The following is an 18,232-nucleotide window of genomic DNA, read 5'->3' as shown; positions in this document are numbered from 1 at the left end:
GCCCTTCGGGTCATCTCATCACAGAGAAAGGATCACCTTTTATTCCGACGAAATTACGCCACTGCTGAATGGGAATACGGAACACTACATCATAGGCGGCGATTTTAATAGTGTCTTGACTCCAGCAGACCAAACACAGCACTACTACTCATGCCCGGCACAATGGGCTCTCGTGCGAGATCTGGCGCTACACTACATGTGTCGTCTCCTTCACAGGGACCGTCGTGGCTATACATACACTCCTGGAAATGGAAAAAAGAACACATTGACACCGGTGTGTCAGACCCACCATACTTGCTCCGGACACTGCGAGAGGGCTGTACAAGCAATGATCACACGCACGGCACAGCGGACACACCAGGAACCGCGGTGTTGGCCGTCGAATGGCGCTAGCTGCGCAGCATTTGTGCACCGCTGCCGTCAGTGTCAGCCAGTTTGCCGTGGCATACGGAGCTCCATCGCAGTCTTTAACACTGGTAGCATGCCGCGACAGCGTGGACGTGAACCGTATGTGCAGTTGACGGACTTTGAGCGAGGGCGTATACTGGGCATGCGGGAGGCCGGGTGGACGTACCGCCGAATTGCTCAACACGTGGGGCGTGAGGTCTCCACAGTACATCGATGTTGTCGCCAGTGGTCGGCGGAAGGTGCACGTGCCCGTCGACCTGGGACCGGACCGCAGCGACGCACGGATGCACGCCAAGACCGTAGGATCCTACGCAGTGCCGTAGGGGACCGCACCACCACTTCCCAGCAAATTAGGGACACTGTTGCTCCTGGGGTATCGGCGAGGACCATTCGCAACCGTCTCCATGAAGCTGGGCTACGGTCCCGCACACCGTTAGGCCGTCTTCCGCTCACGCCCCAACATCGTGCAGCCCGCCTCCAGTGGTGTCGCGACAAGCGTGAATGGAGGGACGAATGGAGACGTGTCGTCTTCAGCGATGAGAGTCGCTTCTGCCTTGGTGCCAATGATGGTCGTATGCGTGTTTGGCGCCGTGCAGGTGAGCGCCACAATCAGGATTGCATACGACCGAGGCACACAGGGCCAACACCCGGCATCATGGTGTGGGGAGCGATCTCCTACACTGGCCGTACACCACTGGTGATCGTCGAGGGGACACTGAATGGTGCACGGTACATCCAAACCGTCATCGAACCCATCGTTCTACCATTCCTAGACCGGCAAGGGAACTTGCTGTTCCAACAGGACAATGCACGTCCGCATGTATCCCGTGCCACCCAACGTGCTCTAGAAGGTGTAAGTCAACTACCCTGGCCAGCAAGATCTCCGGATCTGTCCCCCATTGAGCATGTTTGGGACTGGATGAAGCGTCGTCTCACGCGGTCTGCACGTCCAGCACGAACGCTGGTCCAACTGAGGCGCCAGGTGGAAATGGCATGGCAAGCCGTTCCACAGGACTACATCCAGCATCTCTACGATCGTCTCCATGGGAGAATAGCAGCCTGCATTGCTGCGAAAGGTGGATATACACTGTACTAGTGCCGACATTGTGCATGCTCTGTTGCCTGTGTCTATGTGCCTGTGGTTCTGTCAGTGTGATCATGTGATGTATCTGACCCCAGGAATGTGTCAATAAAGTTTCCCCTTCCTGGGACAATGAATTCACGGTGTTCTTATTTCAATTTCCAGGAGTGTATTTCACCGATCACTCTGCCAGCCGCCTTGACCGGGTATACGTCTCACGAGGACTCTGCGCCGCGACGAGGGACGCGGAACTGTGGCCGACAGCCTTCACCGACCATTTGGCATACATCTGCTCTGTCACACTCCCCCGACAGCTCACATACCGCAGCCGTGGTCCACGGACGCTGAACGTTTCCTACCTGTACGCGGATGCATATCGGTGGGAGGTCGCTGTTACATGGGAACACTGCCTCTGGAGTTTGCACGTACATCCTTACACCTTACATTGGAGGCTCGACGGCGTCAAGCCGGCCCTTCGTCGGACACTCATGGTATATGGCCGTGACAGAGCATGCTGGCATCGGTCGACGTCGGAATTTTATTACACTGCAATGAGGGAACTCATTATCCAGTCGCCATCACGTGAACGGTGGACAGCTTGACGGAGCTCGAGTCCGGACAAGGGTGCAGGATACCATCCCCATTGAAATGGCATCCGTATATCACACTATCAGAGAGAGACGCCACTTTAAGCGATACCTTATAACATCAGTAGAGGCAGTAGAGGGTGGATGCGTCGACTACGTTTTACGCTGAGGACCCACAGACCGTTCGCGAGTACAAAGACATCTTGTGAAATCTGCCTGACCCCAAAGTAGTGGCTCGGGACGACGCCCTGCTGGTTCCCATAACTGCTGAAGACTTAACAGCGACCTTGGCACGCGGCGCCCCGGAAAAGTCACCAGGCCCAGACGGCTTACCGAAGGAATTCTACCGCACCTTCTATCCCCTGATGGGCGCTCAGTGGATTCAGATGTTTCAAGACCTCCTCCACGACGATTTTACCATCCCCACAGATTTCCTCGAAGGCATCATAATGTTGTTGTTGTTGTTGTGGTCTTCAGTCCTGAGACTGGTTTGATGCAGCTCTCCATGCATACAGTAAAGATGCATGCCCCCGGGAAAAAGTACGGCTGTAGTTTCCCCTTGCTTTCAGCAGTTCGCAGTACCAGCACAGCAAGGCCGTTTTGGTTAGTTTAACAAGGCCAGATCAGTCAATCATCCAGACTGTTGCCCCTGCAACTACTGAAAAGGCTGCTGCCCCTCTTCAGGAACCACACGTTTGTCCGGCCTCTCAATAGATACCCCTCCATTGTGGTTGTACCTACGGTACAGCCATCTGTATCGCTGAGGCACGCAAGCCTCCCCACCAACGGCAAGATCCATGGTTCATAGGGGGGGGGGGGGGGGGCATCATAATACCAGTTCCCAAACCAAGTGGTTCTCACCGTTGTCACGACAATCGTTCTCTTACGCTCCTCAACGCGCATTATAAACTTTTCACTCGTATCCTCTGCACACGTCTACAGACCACCATCGGACGCATGATCCATCCTGACCAGACATGTTTAGGCGATGACAACAATATCCACAGGGCACTTGGCGCCTACCCTGACGTCACGGCGCTGTCAGCGGCCTGTCACCTCCGAGGCGCTCTTGTCGCCGTCGATTTTGATTACGCCTTTCATCTTATCGACCACAATTTTCTTCGCGCCGTGCTCTAACGCATGGGCCTCTCACAGGCGTCAGCAAGGGTGATCTTACGCTTAATCCACGGAGCGCGCTCCCAGATTATGATCAACGGCCGGCCACCAGACTGAACACATCGCTCTTGGACGACCGGTGCGACAGGGATGTCCTTTATCAGGAGGCAGCTCCTCGAACCTGCACTGCACGGCCTTCGCCAACGACTGGAAGGCATCTGCATTCGAGAAGTGACCTTCCGATGTGCTGCCTTCGCAGACGACGTGGTACTCTTGGTGCGGCGGGGCGACGAAATCCAAGCGGAGCTTCAGTGGCTGTGCCACTCTGGTGCGGTATCGGACAGCGTCGTCAACATGCGGAAGACGACATTCATGGATGTCGGGGGAGACCTTCTACACCCAACAGCGATCCTCTTCCAAAAAGTTCCCTCACTGATAGTATTTGGGGTGCAGTTCTCCAGTACAGTTCGCCGAACTGCGACAGCCACATATCACCGTCTACTACAAAGGACATTGGCACTGGTCTGTGATCGCAGATTCCGCAATATGGATATGATTCTCCGAATGCGTTACGTCAACACTTACCTAGCATCCAGACTTAATTATTTTGCACACATTCTTGCGCTGACAGTCAACATGTCCCACAGTTTAAAGACAGCGTACGGGTAATTTGTGAGTGCAGGTCATACATTCAAAGTTCGCTATACTACTTTAACGAAGCCTTCCCTGGCAGGGGGCCTGGGGTTGACTCACATCCACAACCGCACGCGGACATTGTACGTATGGACGATGCGGCTCACATGGACTGCGGCCAACAACAGCTTGACGGGGATGCTGGTCGCGCCACGAGATCTTGTCCACCGGTGGCCGTGGGCCACATAGATCCATCTCTTGTCCCCATCCGCGATTTCCTGGTCAAACGGAGCTACATGACCGAGGATCTACCAGCAACGAGGGCGCCGACCACGAGAGATTAGTACCACATCTATCAGGCACGACTGGCCCGTAAGAACGTTGAACAACAACCAGCCATCTACAGGACCAGGGTGTGGCGAGCCATCCACACCCCATACCTGCCCATGTACGCTCATTCCTTGTGGTATGTGGTGGTGAACGGCAAATTAGCCACACGCCAGCGCCTCCATTCCATCCATTTCACTGACGACCCTTTTTTTCCGCGCTGTGCAGTCGTCGATTCGGACGCGCACCGCCTGACATGGGCTGTGACAAGCAGATGCTGGGATCTTGTACAACGTATGCTGGCGCTCCTGTTGCGACGACAGCCAGAGTCTATCACGCCGGACGAACTCCTACATCCAGCCCCCCCCCCCCCCCCCCCCCCCCGCGAAAAACGCTCTGGACTTGTGGGTCCACCTGACGACGACTCATGAGGCGTTCCGCCACCAGGCATTGTACCGCACACGACTATCGAATTATTTAGGCGCATTATTTGAGGACCCTCCTCCCCATTGGAGCGTTCCGAGTACCAGAAGGCACACTTGAAAACGATTCACGACACACGACTGATCTTCAGAGAAAATGGTTTAGAGGGAGTCCCCCTTACATTCATTATGCGAAGACAACTCGGAAGCTTCTGGTGGCAGTTGTAGGATCCAGTTAAAAATTACAAAACAAGAATAAAAAATACAAAAAATATGCAAATAAATAACTACAATAATATATATAAATAAATACAATAATATATGCATACTCATGAATAAATGAATTTGATCCTGTCGAACCCCTTTCCTTCCTTGGCTCTGGGAGGGCTGGAGCGGGACATTGAGGCCAAACCTCGGAAGACGACCCCTGCCCTCTTTACCCCCGACCCTTTTCACAGGTCCTTCAAAAAAAAGTGCTTAAAACAAGTGGCTAGCGTTGCTGCCTCTGGATCACGGGGTCCCAGGTTCGATTCCCGGTCGGGTTGTAGATTAAGAAAAAATATATGGTAGAGCACTTGCCCGGCGAAGGGCAAAGGTACCGAGTTCGCATCTCGGTCTGGCACACATTTTTAATCTGCCAGGAAGTTTCAAAAACTTTTTGATCTCCTTATTTATAGGCTTTGATTTCTCATAACTTTTCGTTGACAGCAATCACCAACTTTGTACTGGATCACCTTAACATTTTTGTCATGCCTTAACTTCTTCTTGCTGTGATACACCCCCAATTTCTCCTCACAATATCTTCTCTCACATCAGGAGACAACTGTCCGCCCGCTGTAGCTGAGTGGTCAGCGCGGCGGACTGTCACTCGTAAGGGACCGAGTTCGATTCCCGGCTGGGTTGGAGATTTTTCTCCGCGCAGGGAGTGGGTGTTGTGTTGTCCTAATCATCATCATTTCATCCCCATTGACGCCCAAGTCGCCGAAGTGGTGTCAAATCGAAAGATTTGCACCAGGCGAGCGGTCTACCCGACGGGAGGCCCTCGTCACACACCATTGTTATTATAGGAGACAACTCGGAACACTTGGGAAATTTTGCTAGTTCACACAATAAATTAGTTGGTTTCTTATTGTAAGCCGCGCGGGATTAGCCGAGCGGTCTAAGGCACTGCAGTCATGGACTGTGCGGCTGGTCCCGGCGGAGGTTAGAGTCCTCCCTCGGCCATGGGTGTGTGTGTCTGTCCCTAGGATAATTTAGTTTAAGTAGTGTGTAAGCTTAGGGACTGATGACCTTAGCAGTTAAGTCCCACAAGATTTCACACACATTTGAACTTTTTTTTTTCTTATTGTAATGTATCTCGTAAGGAGAAAATCCAGTGGTTGTGTGTTGCAGATGGTTGAGAAGGACTTCAAATAGTGTTACATATGAGTACCAGTTCGTGTGCTACTTGGAACAGTAAGACCTACGAAGTCGACCAAGCTCACCCATATATCATTCAGTAGGATTGCAAGATGGTGAACAAGCGTAAATTCAAATATGTTTGATGTTCAGATCTGTCATAAACTGTTTCCATATGTGTGAAATGAACTGGCTTCCATTGTCAGATAATATCGCTTTAGGTTTGCCAGCATTTGTGAAATAATCATTTTCAAAACAATGTATAATTTTCACACTGGTAGCCTTTTTCAACAGGTACAACTTAACTAATTTACTAAACAAATCAATCACAACCAAGATGTAACTCTATCCTTCTTTGGAACGAGGTAATCGCCCAAAGAAGTCAACACCAACCAATTCAGATTTACCTTTGGGTATAATGCAATTTAAAATATCTTTATGGTACTGATTTGTTACTTTCACTCTGTGTCATCTAACACAAGAAGCTAGCCAACAATTTACTCTTCTGGACATATTGTTAAAAGAAACGTTTCTTGTAGTTTTTGAGTGCATTTCATGCTACCACAATGGTCAAAATTCTCATGTATAAACTTAATGAGTAAGTCTATGTGTTGTTTGGCCAACATAGTTTCCAGTTATCAGAGTCTGGTCTGCGTCTCCTGAATAAAATACCCATGTGTACCTGGTAATACTGTGCAGCTTTATCTTCACCTTTATTACCGAGTAAGCTTTTCACTAATTTCAAGTCCTCATCTCGATTTATGTGTCTTCATATGTGCTCAGAAATTTTTCTCTTACACTTCACTCCCTTCCTTAATAAACGTAATTCTGAAGTTCTTGTCCTCTGAATCTCAATGTTCTCCTGATCATTGCCATCTAGCAACGTAGATAAGGTATCAGCAACACAATTTTGCTCATCTTTTCATGAGAAATAGGGTAATCGAATTGCTGAAGAAACAATGCCCAACGAGTGATTCGGTTATGGAACAGCTTACATTCCTGTAAAGCTCTGAGTTTCGTGATCCGAGGATACGATGACTTTGTATCCAGTGAGATAGTTCCTACATTTCTTGAACCCCCACAATTGCGAGCTACTCTTTCTCAGTGACTGTAATTCCTTTGGTGTTTAAGTAAACTCCCGCTCGCAAAACTTACTGCACATTGTTCCATCTGACCATCAACCACTTTCTGCTGAAAAATATAGGCACCAAGTCCATAATCATAACTATCTGTCATAAGGCAAAACGGTAAAGAAAGATCAGGCCTACATACAAGTATTATTGCAAAGCTGTGTTTTGATCTCATCTAAAACTCTTTGATATGTCGTGGATCATTCCCACCAAGTGTTCTTTTTCAATTAATGAAGTAAACATGGTTTATTCAGGACTTGTGATCTTACGTATTTACGGTAGAAGTTACATAATCCATAGAAGAACCTCAATTCCTTTCTATTCCTGGGTCTGGGAAAAGCTTTAATTTTATCTGCGTCTTGTAGAATTCCTTCCTCACTGATGGTGTGACCCAAGAAATTCAAAGATTTGACCCAATCTACCGGATGATCAAAAAGTCAGTATAAATTTGAAAACTTAATAAACCACGGAATAATCTAGATAGAGAGGTAAAAATTGACACACATGCTTGGAATGACATGGGGTTTTATTAGAACCAAAAAAAAAAAATTGCTAGACGCGTGAAAGATCTCTTGGGCGCGTCGTTTGGTGATGATCGTGTGCTCAGCCGCCACTTTCGTCATGCTTGGCCTCTCAGGTCCCCAGACCTCAGTTCCTTGTGATTACTGGCTTTGGGGTTACCTGAATTCGCAAGTGTATCGTGATCGACCGACATTTCTAGGGATGCTGAAAGACAACATCCGATGCCAATGCCTCACCATAACTCCGGACATGCTTTATAGTGCTGTTCACAACATTATTCCTCGACTACAGCTATTGTTGAGAAATGGTGGTGGACACATGAGCATTTCCTGTAAAGAACATCATCTTTGCTTTGTCTTACTTTATTATGCTAATTATTGCTATTCTGATCAGATGAAGAGCCATCTGTCAGACATTTTTTGAACTTTTGCATTTTTTTGGTTCTAATAAAACCCCATGTCATTCCAAGCATGTGTGTCAATTTGTACCTCCCCATCTACATTATTCCGTGATTTATTCAGTTTTCAAATTTATACTGACTTTTTGATCACCCGGTACATTTAGCCAATTTGAGTGTCACACCTCCTTTTCTGAATCTCATTGCTATCTAAATAGAGACCAGATAGTAAAAAGGCAGTGTATTTTCTGGAACTAGGACTAAGAGTGATCTGACGGAAGCCTGATGTCAAATCCAAACAAGTAAATTGCCTGGCACCATAAAACTTGTTTAATAATTCTGCCATTGACTCTGGGTGATCTGTTTCCCTTTCCAAATATTTGTTTAGATGTCTCGAATCAAGTACAAGCCTGACTCCACCATCTTTTTTGGATACAACAACCAGAGTATTGTTGTACTGGCTTATGCTTCTTTCAATAGTTCCCCACTCTTGCAACTTTTGGACTTCCCTCTCCACAATCTGTTTCTTACGTATAGGTACCTAGTATGGTCTTATGAAGAAAGGCTAATGCTGCTTCAGCCGAAGCTTAATAATTCCTAACCGTACCTGGCTTTTCGTTGAAAATATCTTGAAACTCTCTCAATACACTTTCAAGTTCAAATTTTTCATACTCAATAAGCCTATCACCCTCATTGACCTTATCACTAACCAAATGACCAAAGTCTTCAACAGTAACATCAACACCCGTAAGATCATAATCTAAAACTCTTTCTTTACTTCTACCTCATAGCCATACACTTTGTTAGTCGTGGAATCACCATTTCTTAGATACAGCTTACTATGATCAGAAAATTGAACTTCACGCTCACAACAGCCAATTCTGAACCAAACCATTGAATAAACCCAGTCAAAAGATATGTTATTCTTTAAGATACAATCCATTCTCAAGAGTATCTTCTCGTTGAGATCACTGACGATCAGGCAACCTTGCTTAAACACAGTTTTTCCTTTATGCAAGGTAATTAATGCCTGTTTATCAACCACTTTACTGTACTTACCGGTTGCACCTTTGATTTTAACTCCTGAGATAGGAAACTCAATGTAGTCAGGATTATTCTTTGTTCTGTTTCTAAATATCTCATATAAGATTGAAATTTCACTGCCAGTGTCAATTAGAGATAAACCTGTCCAGTTACCAACTGAAATCTCTATATATGGGCTACCCATAAACTTACATTGTTCTGGAACATTATCTTCTCTCAATAAATCATTCTCAACCTCATTAAAGTCTAATTCACCTAACTGGTTTACACTACTGTTGGACATTTGTATGGGATGAACAGGTATCTCTATGTTGCTAACATCTTCACTTGATTGATTCGATTCACAATTGAAGGTAGGATTGGTGTAAGTATTTAACTGACTGTTCACATCTGGTTGAGGATCATTCACATATTGACTGACCGATGTATTGTCTGTAGCAGCCTCACTACAGTTTCTAAAATGTTCCTTAATTCTACTGTCAATTTCAGTATGTTGAATATGTCCTGGTTTGCTACAATGTCCCTTACGTAATTGGGGATTAGTTGGCTTTCTTGCACTGAATGACTGGCATGGTTATTACTGAATATTTCTAAATACATCATTCTGCCCAGCTCACTTAAATCTGTTGTTTCAATCACTGTATTTTCAACAGAATCATTTGTGTTGTCACCCCTTTCTTGAGTGACACCCACTTCCAACAAAATATAATCATGACAAGTCCCCCTACTTTCATTACCATAAGCTTCAGAATGTGCATGTTTACAACACATAAGATTAGCAATCCCAGATAAACCACCAGCTTTGTCATCACTATAAACAGAACAATCAGAAAATAAATTTCTTAACACACCCTACTCCAATTTTTATTCAGGTACAATACTTTTCTTTTCACCGTACATTTTCTTTAAGTACATGTCCCAAAACTTAGTTTCAGCAACAGTTGAATTTACTGGGTACTCATACTTACAATTATTTGATATTTCCTCGTATAAATTTATAGTCGCCTGGCTATAACATATATTAGTTTCCTCCACTTGACAGGCCTCAAGTGAGGGAATTACTGGTTTTCCTGGTTGTGAGAGTTATGTTTATTGTTGTTTATTACCATTCCAATTATTGTGATTGTTGTGGCTGTTGTTGTTGTGGTGGTTCCTTCTGTGTCTGTTGTGACAATTTTGCTGGTTATGATTATCAGAACCACCATTCTGGTTACCGCTTGTGTTATGTGAATTTTTGTATCTGTCTTCCTTACCTAAAGCTTTTCCTAATTTATCAACATGCCTTAGGAAATTATCAATTGAGTCTTCGGGACCACAGGCTAGGTCCCATTGAGCTTTTCTGGGCAAACGTCTTCTTAATGCATCTATAAGTATTAAATCATCTAGCAGTTCGTCAATATGAGCAAGCTTACGCAGCTGTCTTTCACAGAAATCCCTCATCGAAATATTACCAGGCCTGTAATAGCTACCATTTAAGAATGCACTTTTAATGCCTACTTGTTTGTATGCCGACCAGAATTTGTTTAAGAATGACTGCTTAAATTCTTTAAACGTAAATTCAACGTTAATATGCTGATTGGCCCAAGACAGGGCTTCGCCATCAAGAAACAGTTTTGCTACATTTATTTTAGCCGAGTCAGACACGCCAGTAGGAAAGCTATCTCTGCATTGACAGATAAAATCAACCGGGTGCATCTTAAAATCCCTGGGACAATACTTAAGCAATAAGTTGCATGACGGTAGGAAGCTACCGTTAACTTTTGGGTGCACCATAGTCGATTCTCAGTTGTTTAAGCGAGATTCGAAAGTTTGAATATTTTCAGAAACAACACTTATTTTATGGTTAACATTTGAAAAATGTTCCTGCGTTTCATTATCGTTCAGTTTTAGTCTTTCCTCAATGAAGTTGCTTTCTTGCTTGATGTATTGATTCATAACCTTAAACTCTACATTGCGTCTATTGATTTCTTTGTAAATGGTATCCTCAGTGTTCTTAACACCGGATTCTACATTTTCCAACCTATAATTAACTGTTTGAAAATCTAAGGCAGTAGATTCGCGTAGCTGACTGATTTCTAACAGAGTGCCTGCTACACGTTCATTAGTATCTTTAATATGTTGCTTAATTGTCCTAACAGATTCATTCAGGATGTCAATTGTACGACTTAAACATTTAAATTTGCTATCAATATCCTCTTTCAGCTCTTTTGTCTCCTTTTGTAAACCTTGTTGCAGATCCTTATTGTTTTATTGTAACAGTTCTGCATAGTTCGCTAGTAAACCAGATTCTTGCTCTCTTGGTACGAATCCCAAAAATAATGTGCTTTCCGACAATTGCTGCCGGTTTGGTGTCGACGTGTGGATTTGTTGTGGTGGAGTACATGTTTCTCCCGTAACGTCTATATTCTCAGTACTGGACATGGGCACAGTATGGGAGGGCTCAGTATGCATAACAGCAAATCCTAACTCCAAGCTTCGTCACTCGCATTTCACACCTTAGCATGGCTACAACATCGCCACTCGCAAACGCTACGAAAACGATAGCTGAAGAGAAAGTTAGTTATTGGAAAATATCGTACTCATATTTTGCGTGGCAGTCCAGCGATGATTTGGTCACCCTTCTCTTATTATGTTCTTTTGTTCTTTTATCCGCAAATCCTTGTTCGAATTTTGTACATTGCAACACTGACTATCATCTGAAAACATACAAACACATTAAAGATCAGCTTTGTGCAATTCCACATCCCACACCACATTGAAATGTTCCCGCTACTTTGGGAAGCATTGCTATCGATGTGATGAGAGGGTTCTTCACGCGTTAAAGATTACATCGAATAGTAATTCCTGCACTTACAGAATTAGGACCATACATATTTGTCTCCTCCACCACCAGATAAACATCAGGAAAAGCTAAAAGAATTGTATTTATAAAGTCAGTTCTCTGTTGTTGTATGTGTTGCTGGTAAAAGTAATACTTGACTTAAATTCCTTGGGATGTAGATTGCTCCGCTAGGAGAGGAAATCCTAGGTCTTACTGCAGCTGGTCTTCGTATATGTGTAAAACAGAATAATAATCTACAGAATTTTTCTTTAAATCATCGTCGTTTATTTACGGAAAATACAAATACATTTTCACCTGCAAAATGATTCCATCACAACGAGCCACGTGCATTCAACTGCCGTTGAAACTTCCCTCCAAAACCCATCTCTCCACTCCAGCCTACATTTTCCAAAGGACAAAAAAACTGACAATCATTAGTATCTTCTGAAATGGGAAACTAATAAATTAACAATTAAAATTAATATCAGTAATTGTCACACCAGAAAATGCGTAATTAAGATCTGCAAATAATATAAAAGTTATTTACATAACACAGAAAGTTGAACATAATTTTAAAAAAACCTTTGGTGAAATATTATTACAGAAGTTATTTAAATAAAACTGAAAGTAGACACTGGACTAGGCCAAACAATCGTCAACTTTGGTTAAAGTACATAAGTGGAAACACTTCCATCAACCGATGGATAATATAACAAGGACATTGCCCTGGGGTATGTAAAGTTTCGTTACCACTGGTACTATTGGAGCATGTGGCTGATATTCTTAACAAAATTAATTAAATAATTATAAAACGAGTCTTTTTAGGTTAAAGGAAGGAATGAGACGGGAAAGAGAGCAGGAAGGAAATAGGATAGAAATGGGAAGGATAGAAATGGAAAAGTGGTTCCGCTTCATACTCATTATGCCACTGCATAATAGATACTGAGAATTCTCATCCCTCTCTTCTGTTAGTACCACCGATTTTTAAAAACTATGGCACTAGATCGCTAGCTGTCTCTTTTTGTGCAAACAGCCACTGGACCTGTGAACGTCCTTCATACCACAAAAAAAGCCAAGGATAAAAAGCCCTACCACCACGATTCTGCCGGAACGAAGGGAGTTGTCACGATCGTAACATGCCACACCGCAATACTAAACGAAATGTGGCGCTGTTTCGAGTACTTCCGAAGACGACCGAGCAAAGCCGAGACAGACCGAGCCTCAGCTCGCACGCTGCCCGCACATCCGGCTTACATGCGGTTTGGCACGCCATGGTGTATGGTAATGCAGTAAACTGTACACTCACTGTTTTATGTATTTCCCGGTTTCGACTTCATATGCCCATTTGAGAGTGCTATATCAAACGCTTATTTATTAAATGGCAATATGCTTGCCATTAGGGTTACATATCCTTCGCTTTACTTTGTGAGATAAAATTACTTTTAGTATGAGTACTTGTCGGTGGATGAGAATCGAAGTACTGATTACCAAGCCAAATTTACACTACATATCCTTGATTAGTAATTGGCAGACAAGAAAGGTTAATGGTAAATAGCCTAGTTATGCTCACTCGTTTGGACTGTAATCCTTTTTTCGCAAAATCGTTTGTGGATAATGTGGCCCAAAGACAGAACTTATACATATAAAACTAACACATATCGTATAATTCCACTCCATAATTGTTCGCCTAGTTATTTCTAGCGTCTGAGATGTGATGTTAACGAATGAAATGAAATTCCTGAATGAGCCTGCGACCGTTGTGGATATTTTGGGAATAATGCCGTCTAGGTCGCTTAATTTTTTTTTTTACTTAAAACATTGTTCATGCTAGAGCCACCATCAGATCTTTAATTAAGATTACAGATCTCATTATGGCAGTAGTGGAAACGATGTCATAAGAGAAGAAATACACTAATCCAAGTAGACTGTTTTATTCACAAATGCTGTGCAATGCGTAATGCTTTTATTTGCAATCCATTAGTTTCTGTGGAAAACAGACACAATGATTTTATGCTTATATCTTACGAATGTAGAGACAGAAACTTCCTTGCAGGTTATAATTGTGTGCCGGACTCAGACTAGAACGTCTCTATCAACTGAGCTCTATAGCCAAGACTTGCGATCCGACCACAAAACTTTACTTCCGCCAGTACCTCATCTTAAACATTAACTGCCGCGCGGAGTGGCCGCACGGTCTCAGACGGCATGTCACGGGTTGCGCGGCCCTTCCCGCCGGAGGTTCGAGTCTTCCCTTGGAAATGGCTGTGTATGTTGTTCTTACCATAAGTTAGTTTAAGTAGTGTGTAAGTCTAGGGACCGATGACGTCAGCAGTTTGGTCCCTTGGGAATTCACACACTTTTGAACATGTGAAAGATTAACTCCGGACAGCCGCCGACGCGGTAGTCGAGCGTGTGCGGTTATGGGCTGGCCACGCTCTGTAATCACAAAACAAAATGGTTCAAATGGCTCTGAGCACTATGGGACTCAACATCTGAGGTCATCAGTCCTTTAGAACTACTTAAACCGAACAAACTTAAGTACATCACACACATCCACTCCCGGGGCAGGATTCGAACCTGCGACCGTAGCGGTCGCGCGGTTCCAGACTGAAGCGCCTAGAACCGCTCGGCCACACTGGCCGGCTCTGTAATCACAAACTGAGTAAAGTTCCCATCGACAGACACTGAGAAAACGTCATGCAGCGTCCGCACATAACTGATCTACCAGTAGAAAGACGCTAAGAAACGATAGAGATAAATAAACAAAGATAACTAAGTCAGTGGAACACCGACCAGAGTAGCATATTGGAGTTCCGGTCCGGTACACAGTTTTCATCGGCCAGGAAGTTTCAAAACAACGCACACTCCGCTACAGAGTGAAATTTCATTTTGATGAAATACAGTTACTGCTGAAAGGCAGATATTATTGGCGTAGATGGAACAACTGTTATGATACCAAAAACGACGCTTGTAATTATGTATTGTAAATTACTGTAAAGCATAAGTCTCCCCCGGGAAAGAAGTGCAAAATTCTCTCATATGACATACGTTAGTATAGTGTGCAAACCTGTTGCTTTCCCTTACATTTCGCCCTAAGTTGTCTTGTCGCATAAGATCTGAGCCTCAAAACGCAGACTACACAGTCAAAGATGAAGAACACGTAAGTAGACAATTCCCGTTATCTTTTATTATCTCTCGAATAGTAACTTCGCATTTACAAGATGAAACCCAACTCCACCGAAAAACTCGGAGTTTATTTAGGGATATTTTCTGAATATTTTGGTGTAATATGCAAAGTCTGCGGTGGCTCGTTACAGAGTAATAATTTAATTATGACCTTGTGGATGACATCGGAAGTTCACTGAGGCTTTTTGCAGATGATGCTGTGGTGTATCGAGAGGTTGTAACAATGCAAAATTGTACTGAAATGCAGGAGGATCTGCAGCGAATTGACGCATGGTGCAGGAAATGGCATTTGAATCTCAATGTAGACAAGTGTAAAGTGCTGCGAATACATAGAAAGATAGATCCCTTATCATTTAGCTACAAAACTGGAAGCAGTTAATTCCATAAATTATCTGGGAGTACGCACTAGGAGTGATTTAAAATGGAATGATCATATAACGTTGATCGTAGGTAAATCAGATGCCAGACTGAGATTCATTGGAAGGATCCTAAGGAAATGCAATCCGAAAACAAAGGAAGTAGGTTACAGTACGCTTGTTCGCGCACTGCTTGAATACTGCTCAGCAGTGTGGGATCCGTACCAGATACTGTTGATAGAAGAGATAGAGAAGATCCAACGGAGAGCAGCACGCTTCGTTACAGGATCATTTAGTAGAGATGGAAGACTCTGCAGGAGAGACGCTCAGTAGCTCGGTACGGGCTTTTGTTGAAGTTTCGAGAACATACCTTCACCGAAGAGTCAAGCAGTATATTGCTCCCTCCTACGTATATCTCGCGAAGAGACCATGAGGATAAAATCAGAGAGATTAGAGCCCACACAGAAGCATAGCGACAATCCTTCTTTCCACGAACAATACGAGACTGGAAATACCGATAGAGGTACTCAAGGTACCCTCCGCCACGCACCGTCAGGTGGCTTGCGAAGTATGGATGTAGATGTAGATGTATTTAGTTTGTTCGTTTTTTCTACGGAAATACCTTCACTACAGTGAACAGGTCTGTGTTATGTAATCTCCAAAACATAAAATACGATACAGAGAAAAATATAACAACCCACAGACGAAACAGAACACAGCTCTCTTTCGTTGAATTTATTGAGCCAACATACGATGTGCACATAGGCCAACTCTTCATCAGTATAGGGGCTGGACAGGAATATGGAAACCCCGCGAGGAATGCTTGCTTGAACATAAATACAGATGCTAGCCAGGCCTGCTAGCACGAACAGCACCTGCGCGGTGACCTCAATACGTTGCAATTCTCAGTCGTGGTAGTTGTGAGTGCATTATGTCGGAAATAAGAGAATTCGAACGTATGCAAATTGTTGGTGCTCGTATGGTGGGCTGCTTCCGTAAACAAGTAGCGGAAGTGTTCTGTGTTTCAAGAGGCACCGTGTCGAAGACTCACACCGCATACAGGAAAAGGTGAAAAACATCTTCCGGTAAGTCACAGCGTGGACGGAAGTGTTGGTTGAGTGATCGTGACAGACAGTCATTGTACAGGATTATAACGAAAAATAAGGGTATAAGAGCAGCAAAACTCACTGGAGGACTGAATGTCGCACTTCCGAACCCGGTTAGCACCAAAACAACACGACGGAACCTCCGCAACCTGGGGAATGCAGGGCGGACAGAAATTCCAAAACTACTCATCAGTGACGTAAATGCTAGTAATAGGAAAACGTGGTGCCGGAGCCATGAAACCTTACATCTTCTGTCCGCCGTCCCTAGCAGACGATGCAGACTAATTTCTGCCAGTAGTGAAACATAGAGAGATTCGGGCACCCTTATCGTGGTATTCTAAGGACCCCACAGTTACTCTGCACCATCGCATTACTCCCAAGAATTATGTAACCGTTTTGGATGAGCAGGTCCATCCATGGTACAATGTTGGTTCCCCAATGCTGAGGCTGTTTTCAGAGACAACAGGGCCATTGTTCACACAGCAGCACTGGTTTTGTGAGCTGGAGCACCTCCTATGGCCACCACAGTCGCCAGATTTCAGTATTATTGAACGATTGTGGTCTGCTTTGGAGAGTAAGGTACATGATCGCCATCCACGTCCGTTATCGTTACCTGAATTTGTCAATGTTTTTCAGGAAGAATGGTATAAAAAACCCTTGAAAAATTTACAGGTTCTGTATTCATTCATTCCGAGACGACTGGAAGCTGTTGTGAATGCCAATGGTTTCCCTACACTGTATTAGGCATCGCAATATGTTGCGTCTTTGTTGTTTCCATAGCCGGCCGAAGTGGCCGTGCGGTTCTAGGCGCTGCAGTCTGGAACCGCGAGACCGCTACGGTCGCAGGTTCGAATCCTGCCTCGGGCATGGATGTGTGTGATGTCCTTAGGTTAGTTAGGTTTAACTAGTTGTAAGTTCTAGGGGACTAATGACCTCAGAAGTTGAGTCCCATAGTGCTCAGAGCCATGTGAACCATTTTGTTGTTTCCAAATGTTTTTTTTTTTTTGTACCCCTGCACGTGTCGCTGTCAACGTACAACTACCACTGCATGGGAAACAACCCTAGACGTAACCGTGCAGTACTGAATGACTGAATGAGAGCCAGAGGTCGAAGAGCAGAGTGGGCATTACTGTTGTCAACAACAAGCACCCAGAGTGAATGAAGCAAGACACACAGCGCTTACAATCGATATTTTCGCTCTTGTGCAAACATTTGCACTGCAGTACAGATACAAATCTAGGTGGTGATAAGAAATCAAACGACATGCAACAATCCTCAGGAGACCACGCGCCTCTTACACCATAACACACAGAAAATATCCCTGTACAAGACTCGAAATTTTGTCGGGGAGTTCGGGTAACATTGTATAGCGTAAAGCAATGAATTAATTCCATTTTTGTCCGTCGACTGACAAGTATTTATCACATAGTGAAGCAGTAGACGACATGTCTCTCGCTGTACAAGACGTGTTGGTAGGTTTCTGATGATGTAGGTACTGGAACAGGTCATGGATTAAATAAAAATAGGAAATCCATAAACTAGTAGCTGTTCGCGCTTTACTTGCTTATCATAAGTAATAAGTGACAGTTGCTATAAGTAACTAGTGCATCCTTTTCCTAGTTATAAAGACTGTAGGAAGACTCTAAAGAGGAGACATGTTACGGATATGTGTAAGGTAATGCTCATAAGAAAGAAAGA

This window comes from Schistocerca piceifrons, chromosome X, assembly GCF_021461385.2.
Source record: "Schistocerca piceifrons isolate TAMUIC-IGC-003096 chromosome X, iqSchPice1.1, whole genome shotgun sequence".
NCBI lineage: Eukaryota > Metazoa > Arthropoda > Insecta > Orthoptera > Acrididae > Schistocerca > Schistocerca piceifrons.
This window is presented reverse-complemented; position numbering follows the sequence as displayed.